General features: G+C 38.8%; 1 long non-coding RNA gene across 1 annotated transcript in view; it reads left to right on the top strand.

Moving 5' to 3' along the window:
• The window catches only part of LOC147823736 (uncharacterized), a 74,905-nt gene extending 53,483 nt beyond the window's left edge, over positions 1-21,422 (top strand). Inside the window, exons 3-4 of the long non-coding RNA XR_015443403.1 lie at positions 5,945-6,120; positions 21,270-21,422. This is a non-coding gene — a long non-coding RNA (uncharacterized LOC147823736). The remainder of the gene's footprint in view (positions 1-5,944; positions 6,121-21,269) is intronic.
• The last annotated feature ends 970 nt before the right edge of the window (positions 21,423-22,392 follow it).

The raw sequence follows: 22,392 nt of genomic DNA, 5'->3' as shown, positions 1-22,392 counted from the left end.
ACTCAACGGTGCTGCGCCAGCCTAGCAAGTGTAAGGTCCTTAGTTTGATTCCTGGTACTGAAAAAAAAAGTATTTTGTAACATGTGAAAATTATTTGAAATTCAAATTATAATATTCATTTATAAAGTTTATCTGGGAAAAAGCCATGCTTACTTGTATTAGCTGTGGGTGCTTTTACCCTACAGTGGCAGAATTGACTAGATGCTACAAGACAGTGTGGGGCCCACCCACCTGACAATACTTGCTGTCTGGTTGCTATGGTGTGGATACAGTTCAAATGTGTTCTTCAAGTGTTTGTGTGTTGAAATTTTAACCCCCCATTGTGAGGTATGAAGAGGGTAGAAACTTATCCAGCTATGGTAGTTAGAAGTGAGGCCTTCGGGAAATGATTAGGATTAGATAAAGTCATCAAGGATAAGGTCCTATAATTGAATACTGGTGACTTTATGTGAGAAAGGCGAGAAAACAGAACACACACACACAAATGGGCACCCATGCACACATATACGTACCCTGCCCTGCCTCTTGCCATGTAATGCCCTGTGCCACCCTGGGACTCTGTTATCAAGAAGGCTATCAGGAGATGAAGTCCTTCAGCCTTGGACCTCCAGATATGAACCAAAATAAACCTTTTAGAAGTAAACTCACCTCTCTTGAGTACTTTTTATAGTGACATAAAATGGACTAATTCACTGGTTTCTTATAGAAAAAGTTTGCTGTTCCCACACAGTATGCTTCTTCTGGACTTTTTATGTAATCTGTGGATCCACATATCACCTACATGAACAAACTTTCAGGCTGAAGTGAAAAAGAAAAAGGAGATAATAGTATTCCCACCCCTCCACATTATAATAGTCCCACTAATAATGTCCTTTTAACCCAGACAGGTACACTTTGCACCTGTCCAAAAAATGACAAAACATGAAGCATGGTAGTAAATGAAATCAGCTGCATTAATTATGACACACAATTCATCATTGTATCTTTTTCTCAGATACAGTAAGCACTATAGATTTTTAAAGATGCAAAACAAAACCCTGTAAAATTTATGATTACTGACAGGAGAAAATAAGTCTTCTATCTGTAAAGTTGTAGGGTTTAACAGATTCTTTGAGTGTTATTGCACTGAAAGCACAGAGTATAGTAGGACCTCAAAAAATATTGGTTGAAGAATAAGTGAATGAATGAATGAATGAATGCTGAAAAGAGCTAAACCAGTATAAAGTCATAAGAGAGAAGAACATCAAGGAGGTGGGACTATGCTTTGGACATTCCTTTTCCATGGGATGAAAAAGAGTAGCGAGTTGGAGGAAGTAAGAGGACACATGAGTGGGGAAAAGGAAGGCCAAACAGGAGACAATAACAAGCTCCAGTATCCCAAGAAGTGGATTCATATTTCACAGCTTCTGAAAGCAGCCTCCAAGGTGCCAAGAGTGCTTCTGAGTGCTGCTTCTAATTTTCCAGTTTTTGTCTTCCTTCACTGAAAACAATTTGGTCACCATTTTCTGCAAATGAGAAGACAGAATGCAATACATATTCCAAAGGCACACTTGAAAAACTGTTTCCCTTTAGCTTTAGGATTATTCTTTAACTGTTTCAGGGGCTGGTTCATCATATTTGATTCAGAGATGCATCCTAAATATTAATTGATATTGTTGCTATTTCATTATTGTTCTTAGCAAATTTGCTATCTACTTTTATAACTGGAATTTTTTATTATTCATTCTTTTCCTAAAGAGAATTTTAATATTTTGGCAGGATATACTTTAAAAAAAAATCCAATCAATTCATTTGCTAAGGGGCTACTGTAGCCTTAGAGATAGGATCCCCTGGCAGTGTTTGTTAGGCAGAACAGACAAATCACCACTCCCTGTGTGTCTTGACAAGATTTTCCTCAAATGTGTCTTCTTTTCTCCCTTCTAATCCATTTTCTTTTCTTCCTTCCACCTTCTGAATTCCAAAACTAAGATGTCACATTGTACTAGATCTGAGGTTGGCAAACTTCCTCAGTACAGAGCTAAATAATGACTACTTAAGGCTTTGGAGGTCATGCAGGTTGTGCTGCAGCTATGTGGTTTTGCCATTTGTAGTGTGAAAACAGCCATACACAATGTGTAAATGAGCAGGCATGGCTATGTTCAAGCATAAATTCATTTATAGACACTGAGATGTTAGTTTCTTATACTTCTCTTGTCACAAAATGCTATTTTTCTCTTAATTTTTTGAAGCACTTAAAAATATAAGTAGCATTCTTATCCCTCAGACTATGATTGGACCTGTGAGCCATGGTTTGCCACCCCCTGTGCTAACAGAGCAAAGTACAAGGGAGGCTTCTCATCAAGGATGAGGTATCAACCCCAATTGACAGTTCCAGTGATGAGTAAACAGTTTGGAAGAACTCAGATGGAAATATTCCTACTTACATGGTTACAAAAGGTGTTCTGGAGCACAAGAAACAGCCAAAACATCACAAGCTGGGGTTCTTCCATAATGGCATCAATCTTTGTTGAGCTTGTTTTATCTGAATAAGGTCTATGCCTTTCCTGTCCTCTCTCTTTACAAATTTTGGATAATAATTCTGAGATCATAGCAGAATCTTGGATTCCTTCCTATATCCTCTGACCCCTTTGAAGGATATTTACTTAGAATATTTGTATCATTCTCAACCCCTCCCTCCCTCCCTCCTTCTTTCCTCCTTCCTTCCTTCCTTCCTTCCTTCCTTCCTTCCAAAATAACTCTCCCAAAGGGCAGAACCCATTAGAATTTTATAAAGAAAAAGAAAAAATAAATGTAAGGAGTTGCTGATATATTGCTCTTTAATATGAATTCTTAACAATTATCATCAATGGCCTGTCCCTGAAGATTTGGGAGTAACCTGTGGTTACCCATTGGCATGGATCAAGAAACTGCTTTAGAATCTCAGGAATCAGGCTACAACAAAACCTTGTGCTCTCCTTTGTGCCTACTATGAGGCTATATCTCTGTCTTGTCACTGTTGTATTCAAAATCTCGATCAAAACAAAACAAAAACACTGAGTCCTGCCCTTTACCTGATTTAACTGAAAATGACAGAAATTCAGAATAAAAGTTGTTTAAACAAGATAGAAATGTATTTGTCTTTTACCTAAATGATATCAGGAGTCATACACAATTCACAGTTGATATGGCAATTTAACAGCCAGTTTCCCCTGGTTTCTCTCTCTTATCTCCAGAGTAGCCCATGTTCCAGTCCACAACTGGAAAGAGGACTTAAGGACACATAAAGTTATCTTTTAGGGAAGGTACTCAGAAGCTGCCAGACATTTCTGCTTACTCTCACTGGCTAACATCACAAGACCTTATCTAGACAGAGGGAGGTTCCGGAAACCTATTCTCCCTGAAAGACAAAGAAGTTATCTTTAGGGGCCGACAACCATACCTGCCATGCTGATAATGTAAGAGCACCACCAGCTCAGGTTCATTCTCTTTGATCCACCTCTACTTAAGTCCTTCAAGAAAACCAGAAATCAGTCTCATGCAGACCTGGAGGATCAACTCTAAGACTAGACAATCAGTGCCACCGGAAGTAGAATTTACCAAAGATCAATACCCTGAAGGATTTTGGTGTGACTTGATGATTCTCATTTTGAACCCCAGGAGAAGTCCTACCACACAGGAATCTCTACCTCTCAAACCTCATTTAGAAGTCATGATATGTTTTAGGCATATGTTCTTATTTTGAAAGAAAATATGCAGAATTTCTCCACTTCTCCAACCTCCATTTCTAAAATTCCCCCAGGATAGTTTATTTGATCTAAATGTAACATCCATTAATTTTCTTACTATATATTTTGGAAGTGTTTTGCATTTGTAGGATAACAACTTTTGGTTTAAAATTTTTTAAAAAGTGCTATCAATGGCTCACCTTTGCTCTGAGTATAAGGTACAGTAAAATAAGCAAATACATCCAAGTCATTTGGATACCATTAAAGTAGTATTACTCTGGTAAGGTAAGATGAAGAGGCCAGAGCATGATTCATGTACTCAGATAAATGAACCTGCCAGAGAGATAAAGATTTTTATGGTTTGTATTATCTGATAGCTTGTTCACAGTGAGCAAAGGAGTTACTTCCCTAATCTTTAATTCCTATGTTTTTGCTTAAAGACAGATTACAGTCCCAGAGATTCTAACATACAAACGATGTAGACTAGAGAAATAAATGCATACCTCTAAGCTAGATTAGTTTTGGGCTTTCTTTTTACTATGTTTTCTTCTAAAATGCCTCGCCAGGCATAGTGGCACGTGCCTATAATCCTAGTACTCTGATGCATTCTTTTTTTTTTTTTTTTTTTGGTACCAGGGATCAAACTTAGGACCTTCCACTTTCGAGGCAGGCAGTGGCACCACTGAGCTAAATCCCCAACCCAAGCACTCAGGAGCCTGAGGCAGGAGGATTGCTGTAAGTTCGAGGCCAGCCTGGGCTACATAGTACAGTAAGCTCAGGACCCATCCGAACCACATAGCAAGACCCTGTATAGAACAAAACAAAACAAATCAAACAAACAACAAACAACAAACAACAAACAAAAAATAAAATACTTATAGGATGGGTAGAGTAAGGACTACTTCTGAATTGGGGGAATTTGGGAGGAAATCACCTGGCCTCCATAATCAAACACTAGCATGGTGACTGAAAAGGTGAAAGCGGATGGTCCAGGTGTTATAAGGTGAATAGACGTAACCCTCAAACCTAATAGATATCAGAAATGCTGAGTTCGTGTTCCCCGGAGTCGAAGAATGAATTCTAAGGCACAATGGAGGTTAAGAGTAGGAAAATTTATTGGGGAATATGAATGAGGGAGAAGAACAGCTCCTGAGAGACAGGAGGGGTCCCAAATGGGTTGCCAATGAGCCCTCTTCTCAAATGAAGTTTTATAAAGTCGAGAGGGGTGGGTACAATGTGGGTATAAACTATAAAATCAATCGATAAAATTAAAACTATAGTCACTTAGGTAATATTGACCCAGTAGTAACAAGGGTATATAAATGATATCATTAACCTTGGTCTATAATCTGTAGTCTCAGTCTTAGCGGTCTTAGTCTTAGTGGGTGGAGAGGATGGCCCACTCCGAAGAGATAATGGTCTATCTATATGGTAAAGCCCAAAAGTGTGGTACCAGAAATCCCAAGCTTTTATTCATCCCTTAGAGAAGTATCCAAATCTTACCATTGTGACTTTTCAGATGGACCTCCAGCCAAAGGTTCTCATCCTCTGCACTGAGTTCGAGGGCCCAGCCCTGTCTGACTGCCTACAATATTTCTACATAATCTAGCTGTCTATATCACATGTGCCCCACTATAATCATATTTAGAAATATTTTATACCATGTGTTCCTAATTCTAATTAAAGTTTGTATTTGAACCCATCTTACGTAATTTAGCAGACAAATTTTGTTTGACAAAAAGCTAGTACTGCATACTGAGTAAACTATATATATTTGCTACCTTTAGTTTAAGCCCAAATGTCTAAAGTACACAGACATAATTAAGAAGTACTTTTGAGACTAATTTTCAATCCTTCTTCTCCAGGAAGCTTGCAGTTTTCTGCCAGTCTGTCTGTTTGTCTGCCTGTCCATCTAATCTATCTACTTTACAAAAGGAACAGGCTGTTCAGTTCCACATATACAAACACCCCCTCCACCCAGCACACCCCACTGATATCCCTTGCCTTTTCCCCACAAGCAAGTTTTGCAAAGATGTCAGGCTCAGTGATCCTTGCACTCAAAAGCTCTATCCTCCTGAAGTTTTCTCTTAAGGCTTGAGTCTCTCTCCTCCCCCCATACAGGCTCTCCACTGAGTAAAATCTGGGTTTCTCTTTGATGACTTGATCTTACTGTGAAAATTGTAGAGAAGTGATGAATAACAGCATGAAGATACTTTAATTAATTCTCTTTCTCCCATTAGGCACTGGACCTGTCCAATCTGTGCTGCAGCTAAAGCTAAATAACCAGGAAATGTCAGAAGAGAAATGTGTCATCCCCATTTCTAATATGGATGGCGCAGGGAAGTACCTATCTGGGGCTTGAAAGCCTGTTGTTCCACTGTCTCTCTTTCTACCACTGACACACTGATAACTTCAGGTGAGGCCCTGATGATAATGTGCATAGTACATATTCTTCACAAACTGTCTTCAAATCCATCAGTACATTGGATATCTGTCTTACCCATGTCCAATCCCCCTCCCCAACAAACATTATCATTATCCCCATTTCCTCTAGCTTGCTATACTCGAAGCAGATGATAATGGCATTTTAAATTACTCTTAGCTTTCTCTATGTGTGTTTTCTCAACTCTGGGGAATATTCATGGCAGTCCACAGCTGCTTCTCTACCACCGCGATGTGCAGTGTAACTAAGGATGCACAGCTTGGTTGTTTACATAAATATCTTACCATCACTAGGCATCCACCTAAGAATGCAAAGTTGTATTTTTAGTCTATGCTGAACATAGCTATACTCATAGAAATCTTTTGTTGGAAAAAAATAATTCACTTTAATAAAAGTAACTACATGTGATGGTTAATCTTGGTTGTCAGCTTGACTGGTTTGAGAGACACCTAGAAAACTGGTAAATCACTTTTCTAGGTATATCTTGTGGAGATGCTTCCAGAGATGATTGGCATGTGGGCCAGCAAACTGATTGGAGGAGACTTGTGTTGAATGTGGCAGCACTGACCAATAGGCTGGGGTTCTGGATGGAACAAAAAGTAAAAGGGGGGAAGCTCCCATGTGCACTTTCACATGTTCAACTGCCTTTGTCCCCAGATACCAGACTCCAGATTCTGAGGCCTTTGAATACAGACTTGCTCCAAGAACTCTGTAGAGGGATCCCAGGCCACCATCCTTGGGCCAGGACTGCATCATCTGTTCCTCTTGTTCTGAGACTTCCAGCTCCCTGGACTGGGCAGCTACTGATTTTCTCAGATCTGTCATTTTGTAGACAGCCCTTTGGGGATGATTCAGCTTCTGACTATGTAAACCGATCTAATACACTCCTTCACATATATACATTCTATTGATTTCCTCTGGAGAACCGTGACTAATATGCTTAAGTTTATACAGCGCCTACTCTGTGCTACCCATAGTATATTAGGTGTCTTCATTAATATAATATTCTAGTGAGGTAGGCATCATCATCATCACATTCTAGAGATGAGGCCTTGGGCTTATATGTGTTGTAAATTCAAGTTACAAATCTAAGAGGGGAGCAGAATTTGAACCTGGCTGTCCCAATTCTTCTACAGTGCACTAAGTATCGAATATCTCTCTGATTTTATTTTCTACATAATGATATCGTCCTTCCTTTAATCTTCTTGCTCACATAATTGTCACCTCTTCTTTAAACTGCCACTCTCACCATAAGGGAAATGATTTTGTAAACTTCAGGTAGGTTAAAGCAAACACTACTGGCATCTGAAAGGAGCATGAGGTGAGCCCATCTTCCCCACTTCTTTCCCTTTTCTCTTGTGAGTATCCCAAGACATCTCATGTGTGTTGTGTGAGTCCTGAGATGGAGGGCAAGGTGGAAATTGTGGACAACTGTGACTTTACAAGGATCAAAGTCTGTCTTCCAGAACTGTGACTAGAAAGGCGGATGTTTACCCAATGGCTCCATGCTGTTTACGCAGTGCCCACCTTCCCTCCTCCCATCTGAGTCACCAGGAAGTCCTGTTTTCACAGGTTCCAATCTAGCCATCTCAACAGAGATGGCACACTGGTAGTAAAGTGTCTCAGGAAAATAGTGTGTGCTTTGGATGGGAACAACCTTGGGTTCAAATCCTACTTCTGTAAAGAGAATATGACACTTCTCCCAGTCATTTGGGGTTGCATCTAAAACCATGGCAACTTCATTGCAAAGGGTAGGTCTCTGACAAATATCTATATCTTTTGCTTCCCTTCCACCTCTTCCTCCCATTTTTCCAGGAGTAAAGGAGTGGGGTCCTCTGTGCCTTACCCTAGGTAAAAGCTAGCCTCACACAGGACTGCCAGGCTTCTGAGTCAGCCTCTTACCTTTCATGTGAGGAGTTCTTTTCCCCTGCTCTTTTGCCTCTCCATGTCATTTCTGTATTCACTTCTCAACCTATCCCTTATACCTTCAGAAAAGTTTGCATTTTCATAAATCAACATGAAATACACTTTCTGCTGCTGCTGGATTAATATACCATGTTGTTTCCTGCTTATCTTCCTCTCTGAGACAACTTGGACTCTTGACCTGGTGCCACTTAACACAGCCATAAATGTAGCAAGTGGTAACACATCACATGATCCCATTTATGTGGATGGCTGTTGTTTCCTGGATGTACAGCATAACCACCCCAATCCATTGTCTGGTAAAGATACACTGACTGAGCTTGAAGCTTAACCTGAGCCTGACTTTTCTTGTCTTCACATTGCTAGGTAAGGTTTCCAAGAAGCTACACCTTTGAATTGCCCCTCTTTGGTGGCAGGATTCAGGAAGAACTCAGGAATAGGCCAATGACCACCTAACTCTGTGATAACCAGGCTCCAAAACAGCCCCAGTGATTCCTCCTTCCCAATATTCATGCCTTTGGGTCGTCCCCTGACACGCTACATCAGTGTTGGTGTGTGTAACAAATAGAATATTGAAAGAGTGAGAGTGTGTCATTCTGGAGGCCAGATTACAATAAAAAAGTTGTTATGGCCTCTGTCTTGCTCTCTCTTGGACCACTCGCTCTAGTGGAAGCCAGTGCCCATGTCCTGTGGTCCATGCAGCAGCCTGACTGCAACTTCTGGGAGAACCTGAGACAGAACAACTTACTAAGCTGTTCTAAGACTCCTGACCCTCAGAAGCAGTGTGAAAGACAAATGTTGTCTTAGACTAGTATACTGTATGCAGCAATAACTTAATTAATACATGTTCTATTTGCCACTATCTACCTCTCCTTGCAGATAGGCCTACCATTCCCAAATGTATAGCTGAACCAAACCATCCTTATTTATTGTTGAAAACAAATTATATGCATTTTTTAAATATTTGAGGACTGGGGGTGTAGTTCAATGGCAGAGCACTTGCATGAGGTCCCAGATTTGATTCTCAGAACTGCAGAAACAAATTATTTGACTACCATATTATTATCAAATGACGCACCAACAAGATTAAACAACCTAAGTTACCTTAATAATATCAGATTTGACACTGCAGTATTATAACCAGTAATAGAAGATAAAATATATTTGCATTTGTATCTCCACAGAGACCAAGGTTTTAATGGGATGCATTATAAAAATTTGGAGAAAGCTGCAACCAGTGCTGAAAATCAAATATCCTGAGCTACTATAAATCACAATGAATAAAATAAAAACATAAATCATTTATAAGAATTTTTAATCATTCAAAGAGAATTTCTCTTACAATAGATTGATATACTGGTTGCAGTATATCAAAGGATATAGTGAATGTTTACATTAAAAATGTATTACAGAAAACGTCACATTGACATTAATTCCCTTCAAAACGCTTCCCTTCACTTCCAATATACCTATTCTATTATTCTTGCTACTTTCTGAAGCAGTTCTGGAAGCCTATTAGTTGCACTGTTGTGGCTGCCTTGATGTCCTGAATCAATTCAAAACATTCACCTTTCATAGCCATTTTGACTTTGGGAAAGAGCCAGAAGACTCACAGTGCCAGATTTGATGAATAAGGTAGATGAGGACACACTGATGTTTTTACGAGCCTGCCTTTCCATGGGATGGCACTTGACAGCAACATTCACCTTATTTTTGATCACACACTATAAAAATATTCATAAAACAGAACTTATAGAACTGCTTCAGAAAGTAGCAAAAATGAGGAGATAAGCGTGTTCAAAGCAAGGGGGAGTATTTTGAGGGCAGTTGATGGCGATGTGTCTTTTACTGTAATAATTTCTTTTTAATGTAAACATTCATCATATTTTTGGTCGTGTACATGATGTAGTTCACACATTTCACTACTTTCCATTAACAGTCCACAATGTCTCAGCTACTTGTGTTAGGAATGTGAAAAATATTTCCTTCAGGAAAGCAGAATCTACATGGCCTAGAGCAAAGATTGAATCACTGAATCAGTATTTTACATTCTACTTTATTTATAAAATGTACCCAAAACCCAAATATATATAGACAATTTTAATCAGAAATTTGAATTTATAATTATTTACTATATTGAGATACTCAAAGCAGATGATGAGAAATGAAGCAAATTGAAAAGAATTTAAAAGCAGGCATTTTGTAATAAGTTAGAAAGAAAGGACAGGCAGCACTGGTTACCTAATTTGTAGGGCCCAGTGCAAAATGAACATGTAGGCATCTTGCTCAGAAATTCCTAGGAATCTCAAGATGAGAGCAGAGCATTAAACTTAGCATAGAGCCTCCAAGCATGTGTGTAAGACTGCACAGGTCACCTGCCTGTGAAGCTGGCCCTAGGGACAAGATATATTTTGTAGCATTTTGAAGAGAGCTCACTGGAGTTAGACGCTAAAAGCAGAAGGCAGGTCAGCCTAGAAGGTATCCATATACATGCCATGGAGTGACACAAATAATCATCTGTTTATTTAACAGTAACTAATATTTCTTCTGTAGTTTGTAGTTTACAAAGCATTTCTGGTAGATGCAGTATCTCACTTAATTAAAGAAATAGTGATGCGAAATATTAATGTTACTTATCTTGTATAGAGAGTAAACTGGGCCCCAAAGAGGTCAAGGGTCTCCTTGAAGCCCACTCAGCCAGGACAAGGCCTAAATGCAAGCCATTTGACCTTACATTCAGCTTTCTTTTCACAAAATCAACATAACCTGGTGCTAGGAGTGGGGGGTTGCACACACAGAACTTTACATCTATAGCCTAGAATTCACTACTGAAAGGTGAGAGGTGATGGTTCAGACATGAACTGACTGCTTTTTGTGGTTGCTGTCACATCTGTGGGTCTAACACAAAATTAGAGCAAGCACCAGACCAAAGTCCATCCTCCTGATCCTGATTCTGATCCTCCCCTATTCGACTCCCTCACCCACCCCAACAGCATCAGGACTCTGTTATCCATCGGTTTCTGGTCTGGACCATAAAAGTCACATCACCCTAGCAGTCTCCCCATCAGGCCTGCCTTCCTGTGTCAGAAGACCTGGGGATCTGAATTTCCTATATTTGACTATTGCACAAAGTTCTTTTTAAAAGTATTTAATAGCAGCTTATAACACTCTTGAAAATTATAGATGTCATCTTAACTGATCCTTCATTCTTTCCAAAAAGGCAGATGATGGCTCATATGCAATGTGTCAGTATAATTCTGCACTTGAATAGGACAAGTTTAATAATCGTACTTAAGATTATTTCATTTTCTTCACTCAAATACTAAAACCATGAAAATTTATGTTTCTATGACAAATTTAATTATGAGACATCAAGAAGCAAATTATTAAAAAATCACATTGTTCTATGTTAGTACTACTTTTAAATGGCATTACTTATGAAATATTAGCTTTTAATCAGAAAATATATAAACTTGATTAAAATACTTCCTCAATTCTAATTTATAATTTCCCCTCTTATTTTATTATGTTTCCCTGTGCAGGAAGTCCAATGTCCAGTACGAGATATTTCCCTTAAAATTCCAACTTTAGTTCTGACTTGCTGTAAAGCACTGGATTGAGCTCTTACTCTGTGTGTTTCATAATGTTTGCCTGGCTTATGAGAATGCTTGAGAATTCCTGACTGTAGAAGTGCAAGCCCCTTTCAGTGTACAGGAATCACTATATTTATGATGACAACTTGCTCAACATTTTTCTTGTACTAAAATATAGGGAATTTTGTATTTCAAAATAATGCTAACAGAAATTTTACAGGTTTGAGGATGGATAGTCTGAGATCCAGCCAAGAGTTAGAATGCCTGCAACAAAGTGTGGGCGCCTGTGTTACCCAGGAGGCTGAGGGGGGCACTGCTTGAGCCTAGGAATCTGAGGCCAGCCTGGGCAACACAGAGAGATCCCATCTCAAATGAAGCAAGGAAGCAGGCAAGGAAGAAATAAACATTTCAAAAGGATTGTGAGCCATCAAATGTCAATATAAAACTGAAATCGAGTCATTAAAATCTTACATTAAAGAAAGAAGATTCTCAAGAATGGTGTATGCTTATCTTCAACTGCTAAATTAATATTAACACACATTAACACATAGACTATAGAATGATATGTATTATATAATAAATGGTATGATGATATGTAATGTGTAATTATATATGTTTACCGTCATCTTTGTTTTTATATTATCCTGTATCTAATGCATATGCCTCATGGCAATTGGATAAGGAAAAAGAAATAACCAGAAGTGGGAAAAAAAGGGAAATTTCCATAAAAGAATGGAAAGGCAACGCAGAAAAACCAGAGAGGAAATGTGCAGGGGTAAGAGATGAAATCTCAAAGAGATTTTTCTCTTGAAGACAAAAAGGACTCTCTTGAGAGACTTCCTGAAGGAGCTTTACACTTGTGTTTGGTATTCTTGTTTCTGCTCCTTTCCTTGAGTAGAATTCCTCAAGGCATGGTCCTAGCATTAAATGAGGAAGTCAAGGTACAAGCCTTTGCAGAAGAGGCTTTTCTAGTGAGTCTAATGTCCCCTGCCCATCCCAGGCATCACACAATGTTATGGCTTTCATTGTTTTTTATAAGCTTTTTTTTTTTTTCCTCCTACACTTTTCCCTGGCTTGTCCCCAAGTAGTTGCTTCCTCTGGACTCATCCTGTGTTGTGTCCCCTCCCTATTTCCCTTCATTTGTTTTTACTGTAATTCTCCTACACTCTCTCTTGTTTATCTTTTGAGCCACCACATCCACTATTAGCTGAGGTTATCGCTGAGTGTTGACTCCCACCTGGACAGCATTCATTTTCTTCTGGCCCTACTCTAAAAGGGAACCTCAATTAATTATTTATGCATTTTTTTCCTCCCAAAGGGCTAATCACTTAGCTTTTCTAAGGTCCCTGCTGTCCTGCCTACACTGTCATGAAGTTTCCTCAGCTAGAAGGCAGATGGCAGAAGCCACAGCCTACCCCTCTTTTTTACTAAGGATAAAGGTGACTGTGCAGGCTGCCTCTGTGCTCATCCATCCCTGGCTCCATTTTCTGAAAATTCCTTACTTGATCATGTGGCATTGTCAGTTGCAAATTCAAGTGTGAAAGGGAAAACCCAATGCTGAGCTCCATTCTTTCTTAGGACAGTAGATATCAAGTCCACTTCAGCCTTAATCCTATGATAGTATTAACTGATGACTTTAATTTCATTTTATATAAATGTATATGCATAAACCTGTGTTCCTACTCCAGCTGCTGAAGTGAACATGGAAGCCACTATGGAGGAATTGCATGAAAGCAAAGTGACATTTCCCTTCAATATCCTTTTCTTAGGGATCATGTCTCAGTAGCTTTGGGGTGCATTTGGCACTATGGAAATACTCTCTTGGTTTTTCAAGGATACAGCATTTAAAAGGGGTTAAGGAAATTTCTATGATACCTCTTTTTAAATGAGCCAAGTCAGTCAGAGGTTGTCTTTTGTTCCAAAAGTTTAAAGCACTTGAGAGGATTCTTCTCTTAAAATGAACATAAATGCCAGAATCATAGGATGAGATCTAGAAAGGTGAAGCCACTCGTTACAAATGGTGCTTGAGGCTCAGTATTGTACTGATAAATTACAGTGGCTTCCACAGAGGATAAAGGACTTCCTGAACCACAGAAGGCTAAGATTACCTCTTGTAATAGCACTCTGGGGTCTTTTCACCCCCACTTTATTCAGTTACAATTAAAAATATATTTGTGGTTCAAGGTGGTGTGGAGGAACTAGTGGCAAAATGGGGCTACTGACCAGAGAACAAAAAAGGCCAAATTAAAAACGGAGAGTAGTGGGAGTGGCTGAAGCAAAAAGAACGAGAGGGGATGGTGGGACAGTGTGGAGCCTCACAGAAGTGAATCGACTGACCCCAGCATCTGCTTCCCAGCGGGTGTTGCTTGATGGGGTCCTGGCAGAAGCTGGGGAAAGAGAAATCAGAAAATTCCTACAATAGAAATAGGGGCCTCAAAAACACAGTTGGAATTCTCTTCAGGACATTTGCTAAATTGGGGACATATCGGGATTTGAGGTTCAAAAAACAGAAGTTATAAGCCTCTGAAAAACATCAGAATTTCCAATAGTCTCCAGAGATGGAAACAGAAGTCCTGGATCTGCCAAGAGGGGTCCACATGTAGACATCAGCTTGTCTCAGCGGGGTCAAGGACAAAAAATAGAGATGAATCATAACCCAAATACAAAAGATAATATAAATTTTTTTTAAAGACAACAAAAAAAGACCTTCATGATCTTGGGATAATTGTTTTTCTCCTCCCAGTTTTATTTTAATAGCACTCAATTTTGCTTCAAAAACATTCTAGCATTCTGAAAGAAATTAAGTGTATGTGTTAGGAGTGGAGTAGAGGTTGGCTGGGGAAGAGGGAGGCACTGGAACTGCCAGGGATCCTGAACCAAGGTTTCTCATGCTATGTGGTCGTCACCAAGATGAGTTCATCTTCCGAAATCTCCTTGAGCTCCATGCTTAATTGAAATGTGTGCTTCTGAATTGTTGTGTTTCAATACAAACATCAATATGAAAGTCTTAGTGTTTTCACCATAGCAAAAAAAAAAATAATAATAAAGGAAAAAATAAACCAGAATGGTGCAATCTGTGTGCTTAGATCAGGAAAATGTACGCACCTTCCTTGAAGCACTGCCTATTCACTTTCCTGGTGTTAAGGTTTGGATCTGAAATGTCCCCCAACCCCCAAATCTTATGTGTTCAGAGGTGGGGCTTTTGGAAAGCAATTGGATCATAGGGGTGCTAAACTCATCAGTGGATTAGTTCATTGATTCATTCCTAGCTGAATGTGCCCTTAGGAGGTGTAGCACAGTGGGAGGAAGCAGGTCAGTGGGGGATATCTTTGGATGATGTATCTCTTGTCTTGGTGCCTCTACTCACTCTCCACTTCTGGCTACATGAGGTGAAAAGCTTTCCTTTGCTGTATCCTTCTGTCATGACATTTCTGCCATGGAGACAGCTGGCCATAGATTAGAACTTCTGAAACTGTGAGCAAAAATAAATCCTTCCTCCTTTAAGTTGTGCTTATCAGGTATTTTGCCTCAGTGACAGAAAAGCTGACTGATGCACCTGTCAATGAAGAATTCTGTCATTTGCTTTAAAAGCCCCAGATTTAATTTAAAATAATCAGGGTATTTTTCATGCCAGCCAATATTCCCTTTCCACAGCTGAGAAGGTACTCAGTGATAGATTTCCCTCACCTTAAGATGGCTACTATATATAATAGCTGCCTTCTTCTTCCCATAATACCTTTCCACCCAAAGTGGTCTTCTCTTTCCCATAATGCCCTGCTCCCACCAAAAAACCAACCCCAAGATGGCTTCTCCCACCAAAGGGCAATCTTCTTCTTCCCAACATGCCCCTTTCCCCACCAAAAGAGTAAACTGATACTTGCTCTCCTCCAGTTCCTAGCCACTACATCACTCAACCCCACCCCAGCTCCTATAAGAAGCGCTCCCTGTCCTGGCCTTGCTTTTGTCTCTCCTTTGTTTAGAGACAGCCTGGCAGATAGTCCCAACAATAAAGGCTTGTTGTGGTCTGGTCTTGGTTTTCAGCTCTTTTACCTGACACCCAGAATATGATGTCACTATATAGAAAAACAAGAGAACTTGAGTCAGTGTCATGAGGTCTAGCCTCATCTCTGAATAACAGCTATGTCCAAAAGATGCCACTTCCCACTGCATCATACCACCGTGCGTGGAGAGCCTGTATGATTTGTCTTGCTCTTTTTACAGACTATACAACTGGAAACTTAGGGTTTTTAATAAATAACATTACCTTACAAATTGTTTAAAATTCCAGGAACATTTTTCATCTGCTTTCTCACATAGATCTCTAAATTCATGGAGTAAAAACAACAAGAGAGTGTCTTTTCACTGTAAAAATGTTGAGAAATGTGGACAATTCTGGTAGATTTTTCTGAGTGCTTATGTTACCCTTTAACACAACTTAGGAACCATTTAACAATGTTTAGAGCACTTCAAGATCTATGATACAGAATGATCATATGCCAATTGTGGAATTAAACCCAGTAAGGACACCAGATGCTTCCTGTCCTTGTCCCACATGCATTCATATGGAGACAGCCATATGGTTTTACTCATTCTTCTCGTTCTCTTCTTCATCTTTTTCTCATGTTTTGATGTTATTCCTCCATATTTCTTCCAAGGAGTGTTAGATGATCTCTCTATCCCATCACTTCGCTATAGATTACAGTTGAAACATTCTTTTCATACATCTCCTTCATATTTGTTTCCTCATTATAGGATGGCTTTTTACAATCAAATTATTCTGCATTTTATTTTTCTATCACAGTGTAACAAATTACCACATACTTAGCAGCTTCTAACAATATCTGTTCAACTGCTTGCAGTTCTGTAGACTAGAAGTCCAGCCCCATGTTTCTCAGTTCTCCATTCATGGTATTGCAAGGTGGAAATCAAGTTGTCAGCAAAGTCAAGTCCTCATCTGCAGGCCAAATAGACATCACTTCCAGGCTGGGTCAGCTTGTTGCCAGAAGTCAGTCTCTGCAGTTGTAGGACTAAGGACCCTGTATCTTTGATGTCTGTTAGCAGGAAATCTTTTTCGGCTCCTTAAAGTTCTCATCTGGCCTCCTCCTTCAAGTCAAAGCCCCTTTATTCTTTGACATCTTCCTGACTTCTGCCACCAACTGGAAAAGCTATCTGTGAAAAGATTTCTTGTGATTAAATCAGGCCCATCCAGATTATCTCCTATCTTCAGGTCAATTCTATATCAAACAGAAGACAATCATAGCACTGAATGACATTTCATCTCATCATATTCATAGATGAGAAATATTCTGGGAGAATGGTAGGAATTCTGCATACAATCAGCCAGTTTGTTGTGTTTTGTTTTGTTTTGTTTTTGCTTGTTTATTTTTTGGCTACATCTTGAGTGGAAATGCCTAGGTTTGTGGATTTGATCTCTGGCAGAAGTTGAAGTAGAAACAACCAGACAGGGTATAAAAGTGTTGGGATGCTATGATCACACTTCTTGCCTCCCTTTGCTTTCTTTTTTACAATCTTTACAATTCCCTGTCCATAGGGAACCTTACCACTTCATCAAATTGCATTTCTCTTTCCCATGTATGATATTCCACCTTTCACAGTACATCATGGAAATGCAATTTACAGGAAATTCTGGGCTTATCTTTGTGTGTTCCAGCATGTCTTCACAAAGAAAGTACAAACAAACCTTTTACCTTTTGGTTTCTTGGTGTCACCTTTAGCTATTCTGTCAGTATTGCCTCATGAGGCAACACAGTATATAACAATTTTCCATCCTTGAGTTAGATGTCTCCAGAGAAGTGACTCAGGCAAAGATTTCTTAAGAGATTAAAAAGTATAGTAATAACCAAAGATAAAGAGGGAAAATATTGATCCATTGAGCTACATTAAAATTAAGAACTTCAGTTCTTCAAAACCATTTGAATGTAAGCCATAAACTGAGAGAAGAGATTTTCAATACCTATATCTGAAAAAGGGCTCTTATCTGAAATATGTAAAGCATTCCTTCAAATCAATAAGTGAGATAATAGAAAAATGGGCAAGTGTCGAAATACTCTGTAAGTGAACACACTCAAACAGAAAATAAGCATGTGAAAAGGCACTAATCATTAAAATCATAATCCAGAAACCACAGCACACGGTACCCTCCAAAATGGCTAAAATGGAAAACACAGACAATATAGAGAACCAGAGCTCTCATAGTCTGCTGAGTAGAGAGTAAATTATTAGAACTGCTTTGGAAAGCTGTTTGATACAATCTGTTAATACTGAACATACCTTATCCCTATCCCTTATACTCGGCAATTCCACTCCTAAGTGTATACCCAGCCGAAAGAAATCCATATATCTAATAAATGGCACAGACATGAATGTTAACTGCAACATTATTTATAATATCACCAAACTGGAAACAACCCAAATAGACATTAACAATACAATAGATTAAAAAAATCAAGGTATATTGGAATAAATACACAGGAATGAGAATGAACAAATATAGCTATACATAAAAAAGAATGAATCACGCAAACAGTTGGGTAAAAAAGAGTCACAAAAGAAAAGGTTATTATTCCTTCTTTAATAAAGTTAAATAAATTTAATAAAGGTAAAATTACTTACAACCAGTGTAAGTAATTTGTGATTTTAGAAGTCAGAATAGTATTTACCCTTGGAGGAGTGGAAGGAAGTACAGAGAGGCATCTAGAGTGCTGGTAAGTTGTCATTATTGATCTGTGTGCTAGTTGTATGTGTATGTTTATTTTGTGAAAATGAACTGAGCTGTATACCTACTATTTGCACATTTTCTGCATGTACTTTATACTTCAACAAAAAGCTTACATTATACAAACCAATTTATGAATTCAATATATTTCCTACCCATGAGTGTTTGTTCACTACAATACTGGCAATCTCTGGACAGTGCCTAACATATATTGTTGAATACTTGATTAAATTAATTTCTTAAGAATTTCCTTAATACGGCTGAACTTTTTCTTCCTCATCATTGGAGAACCTTTTCCCCACATTTTATCAAATACCTTTAGATATTACAACGCAGTTGTTAGAAGTTGAGTAGATTGCAGTGGGGAAGATGGAGAGCAAAATGCCATGAAAAAGATGGAATTTGAGATCCCTGAAGGCAAGAGCTTCTATATTGTTTATTCACTGTACAAAAGGACACTGCTCTGATAATTTTATATATACTGGGCAAGTCCTTTTAAATCCTCATAACAACCAATGACTCACAGATGAGATCACTGACACGAGAACTGAGGCTTTGAGAAGCTCTGTGACTCAAGGAGGGAATTGCTGGAAGAGTCAAGCTCCGAGTGTGAGTTTAACCATGACACTATCTTCTGACCTCTGCACACAGTGAGCATTTGAAAAAATATTTGGGAAAGGAGCATAAAATGTACTTGCCTATCATCCCTTATCTTTCTCCTCCCAGCTTCTCCTCACAGTCATAATGGCATACTAATTGTCCAGTCCCTGTGAGGATGCGTGGAAAGCTGGGAGAGAGGGAACATGAGAGTCTCTTAGCTCAACCTTCTGGCTTAGTCAGAGTCTCGGATAGAGACATTTGGCATCATTCCCAAATGAGATTATATGTCCAGCAACATTCACTCATAGGATGGAGAATCAGCCTTTCCACGATCTTACCTGGGGTACCACTGCCTACAGTGCACCCTACATCAATGTTGCTTATCTGTGTTGTGAAACTTTTGGAAAGTGAAATAATTACCTTGTCCCTATTTGAATGTACATGTTACAATTACTAATTTCTTAAACATCATACATTAAAAATGTACCACAATATTTCTCTCCTTCTCTCTCTCTCTCTCTCTCTGTATTTCTTTTTAACATACTGGAAATATTTTTAACGAATGAAAGTGGCTGAGGCCCTTGACTTTGGAGAGAGTCTTATTAATGACCACTCAGTTTCTGTGTACACAGCAGGAAGGAACTCAGGATGTAGCCACTGCTGCATGGTAGCCCTAGGGCTGATTTGAACCACTGAAGCCCTCAGAAAACCAAAAGCCTCATTTAGTTCCAATTCTTTACCCTACAAGGCTTTTTCCAAGGGTGGCTTTTAAATAGTAGCAGAAATGCTTGATTTTACTTTCACTTCCTGCTGTAGCTCAGGTCTCCAGTGAGGTTCTTGGGAGATTTTGATGACAGCCATAGGCCACAGTGGCATCCCCCCCCACACACACTTAGATGGGCTTCACAACTCAGTTCACTCCCTTCAGTCCTCTGAAGAGGCCTGTCACCAGCGATTACTGCTCTATTTGAAAAATCCTGCTCCTTTACAACCTTCCCCACTTGCTAAAATGTATACCTGACTTGTCCTAGGGCACAGAACTACTAAATGGACAAACATGGATCTCATTTCCTACCATGAGGATGAGAAACACACTACAGTTCACAGGCTCAAAACATCCCTGCTGCTTTAAAACTGATGTGCTTATTGAGGTCTCTGCCTTTAATTAATGAAAAAAATAAATTAATTAGAGTTTGGCAATTTTGCTATTTTCATCTACTGAAAAAAAATCTATTTCAACCTCTTTCAACAAGTACAATAAGCTTGTCAAATGGTTCACGTGAACCAAGTGAAGACATTTATTTTCCTTTGGGCAGAAACCAAATAGGGGGAAAAAACTTCTAACAGAGAAGGAAGCTATGCTATTTCAAAAGGAGAAAAGGGGAATATAACATAGAAGGGAAAATATTTCAAATTTGTAAGGAAAAATATTTTTCACTAGAACAATTTCCTCATGCTCTCATTTATTGTTTAGCCTAGCCTACCCGTGGCATTCCAAGCAATCTCTTAGCACCACAGCTGTGGAATATATGTATCAGGGAGATGCGCTCAGTTTCAACCCCTCCCTCATTTTATTAGCCTCTTAGCCTTCCTGGTCTCACTGTGTGCAATGTCTTGACAGTGGCTCTTGCACTGTGTTGTCTAAACTGTTTCATAATTCTATTTTACAGGATATTTTTTGTCTACAGAAATTAACACAATGGCGGAAAAGCTCACAATCAGAATGATATACAATAGCAAAACTATGTTGCAATTCATTGTGGCAATATTATCAAGGCTATCCTAGAAGAATGGGCTAGCTTAAAAGTAAAAAGTAAACTCACCAGGAGACTTTATAATGGAAATTTCCTTCTACTAGATTGGGAGTTGGCAAACTTTTTTTTTTTTTTGTAAAGGGCCAGACAGCAAATATCTTTTTTTTTTGGTACCAGGGATCAAACTCGGGTCCTTGTGCTAAATATCTTAAGCTATATAGGCTAACTGCCTCTGTCTCAACTCTACTATTGGAATGAAAGCAGCAATAGACAACTGACAACATAGAAATGAATGGTTGGGTGGTGTTTCAATAAAATTTTATTTACAAAAAAGTAGATCGTAGTTGGATTTGAAACATGGAGCTATAATTTGCTAACCTCTGACCTACATGATGGATATTTGTAACTGTAATACAAAGGTTACTCCTAGACTCTTCTTATAATCCATTGGCTAATTTATCTGAAAAGTTGTAATTTATTTATTTATTTATTTATTTTTATTTTTATTTTTTGCAGTACCTGGGATTGAACTGAGGACCTTGTGCTTGCCAAGCAGGTATGACACCACTGAGCTACATTCCTGGCCCAAAAGTTGTATTTTTAAAGTTAGAATTAATATAAATGCTCTAGTTAGAACATATTTAAAAGAGTAGGCAATTTCCAGGTACACTGAAGGACTGGTTATTTTTCTATATTGCAATAAAATTAATATGAAATAAATCACTAAAAAATGACAATCTTTTCAATTCTTTTATATTGAATAAACTGGCAGTGCAAAGTTGATCCTGTTGACCTTCAGCTTGCAGCTTTCCCCACACTCTGACTGTCCCATATAGGAAGTCCAGTGCACAAGTCAGTGTGACATGTTTCCAGGATTAGCTTCTCCTTTAATCTTGGTGGCATTATAGTTCATTCTACTGACTGTGCTTTTCTGAAGGCAATGTATAAAGCTATTAGAGACTCAGTCTGACTTTTTAAAATCATTTGAAAATGACTTTATTTCCAATTTGACATTGATGATGACAGTCCTTTCCATTATTTAGGTGTTTTCCCTACATTTTAATTTAACAAAAATTTTCCAGCCATGATTTTATTTAAATTTCAAACAACAAATGAACTGAAAACCATTCTATGTCAGGTGGCACATTGTTAAGCATCAGTGGAGAGCAGTGTTACTCCCTTGGTTACCTAATCTTTTCCTGAACTGAGCTCCAGCATTAGACAGAAAACACTGGCAAGCAGTTTAAATGACTGTGTCCCAATATTAGTGTCTGCATATTAATAGAATGTACTCCAAAATACACAAATCAGTTGCACACAAATTGAGAGCTGTTGTACTGCTTGGTCCTTAACTGCCTTGTATGCTGCCCTGCTGAGTCCCTGGAAAACACCAGACAGCACCTGAAGCAGGTATGGGAAAAGGGATTCTATCTCTGGAATTCCCTACCTATGTTTCCTTGGCTGACCCTGGCTTATATATCTTTCCATGTCTCAAACCGAGTTTTTCCAATGGCATAGCCATCAGGACAGCTATTTTACACTAGCCTTTATATGTAAACCTGACTACACATTTATTTTCTTCTTTGACAGTGTGCTTTCATTGTCCTCCCTCCTTGAGGTGTTCATACCGAAGGTGGGG

This window comes from Heterocephalus glaber, unplaced genomic scaffold, assembly GCF_053883595.1.
Source record: "Heterocephalus glaber isolate CG9 unplaced genomic scaffold, H.glaber_assembly_v1.0 deba00001569, whole genome shotgun sequence".
Taxonomy (NCBI): domain Eukaryota; kingdom Metazoa; phylum Chordata; class Mammalia; order Rodentia; family Bathyergidae; genus Heterocephalus; species Heterocephalus glaber.
Note: the sequence above shows the minus strand (reverse complement) of the source record. Positions and strands in the feature narration are given on the sequence as shown.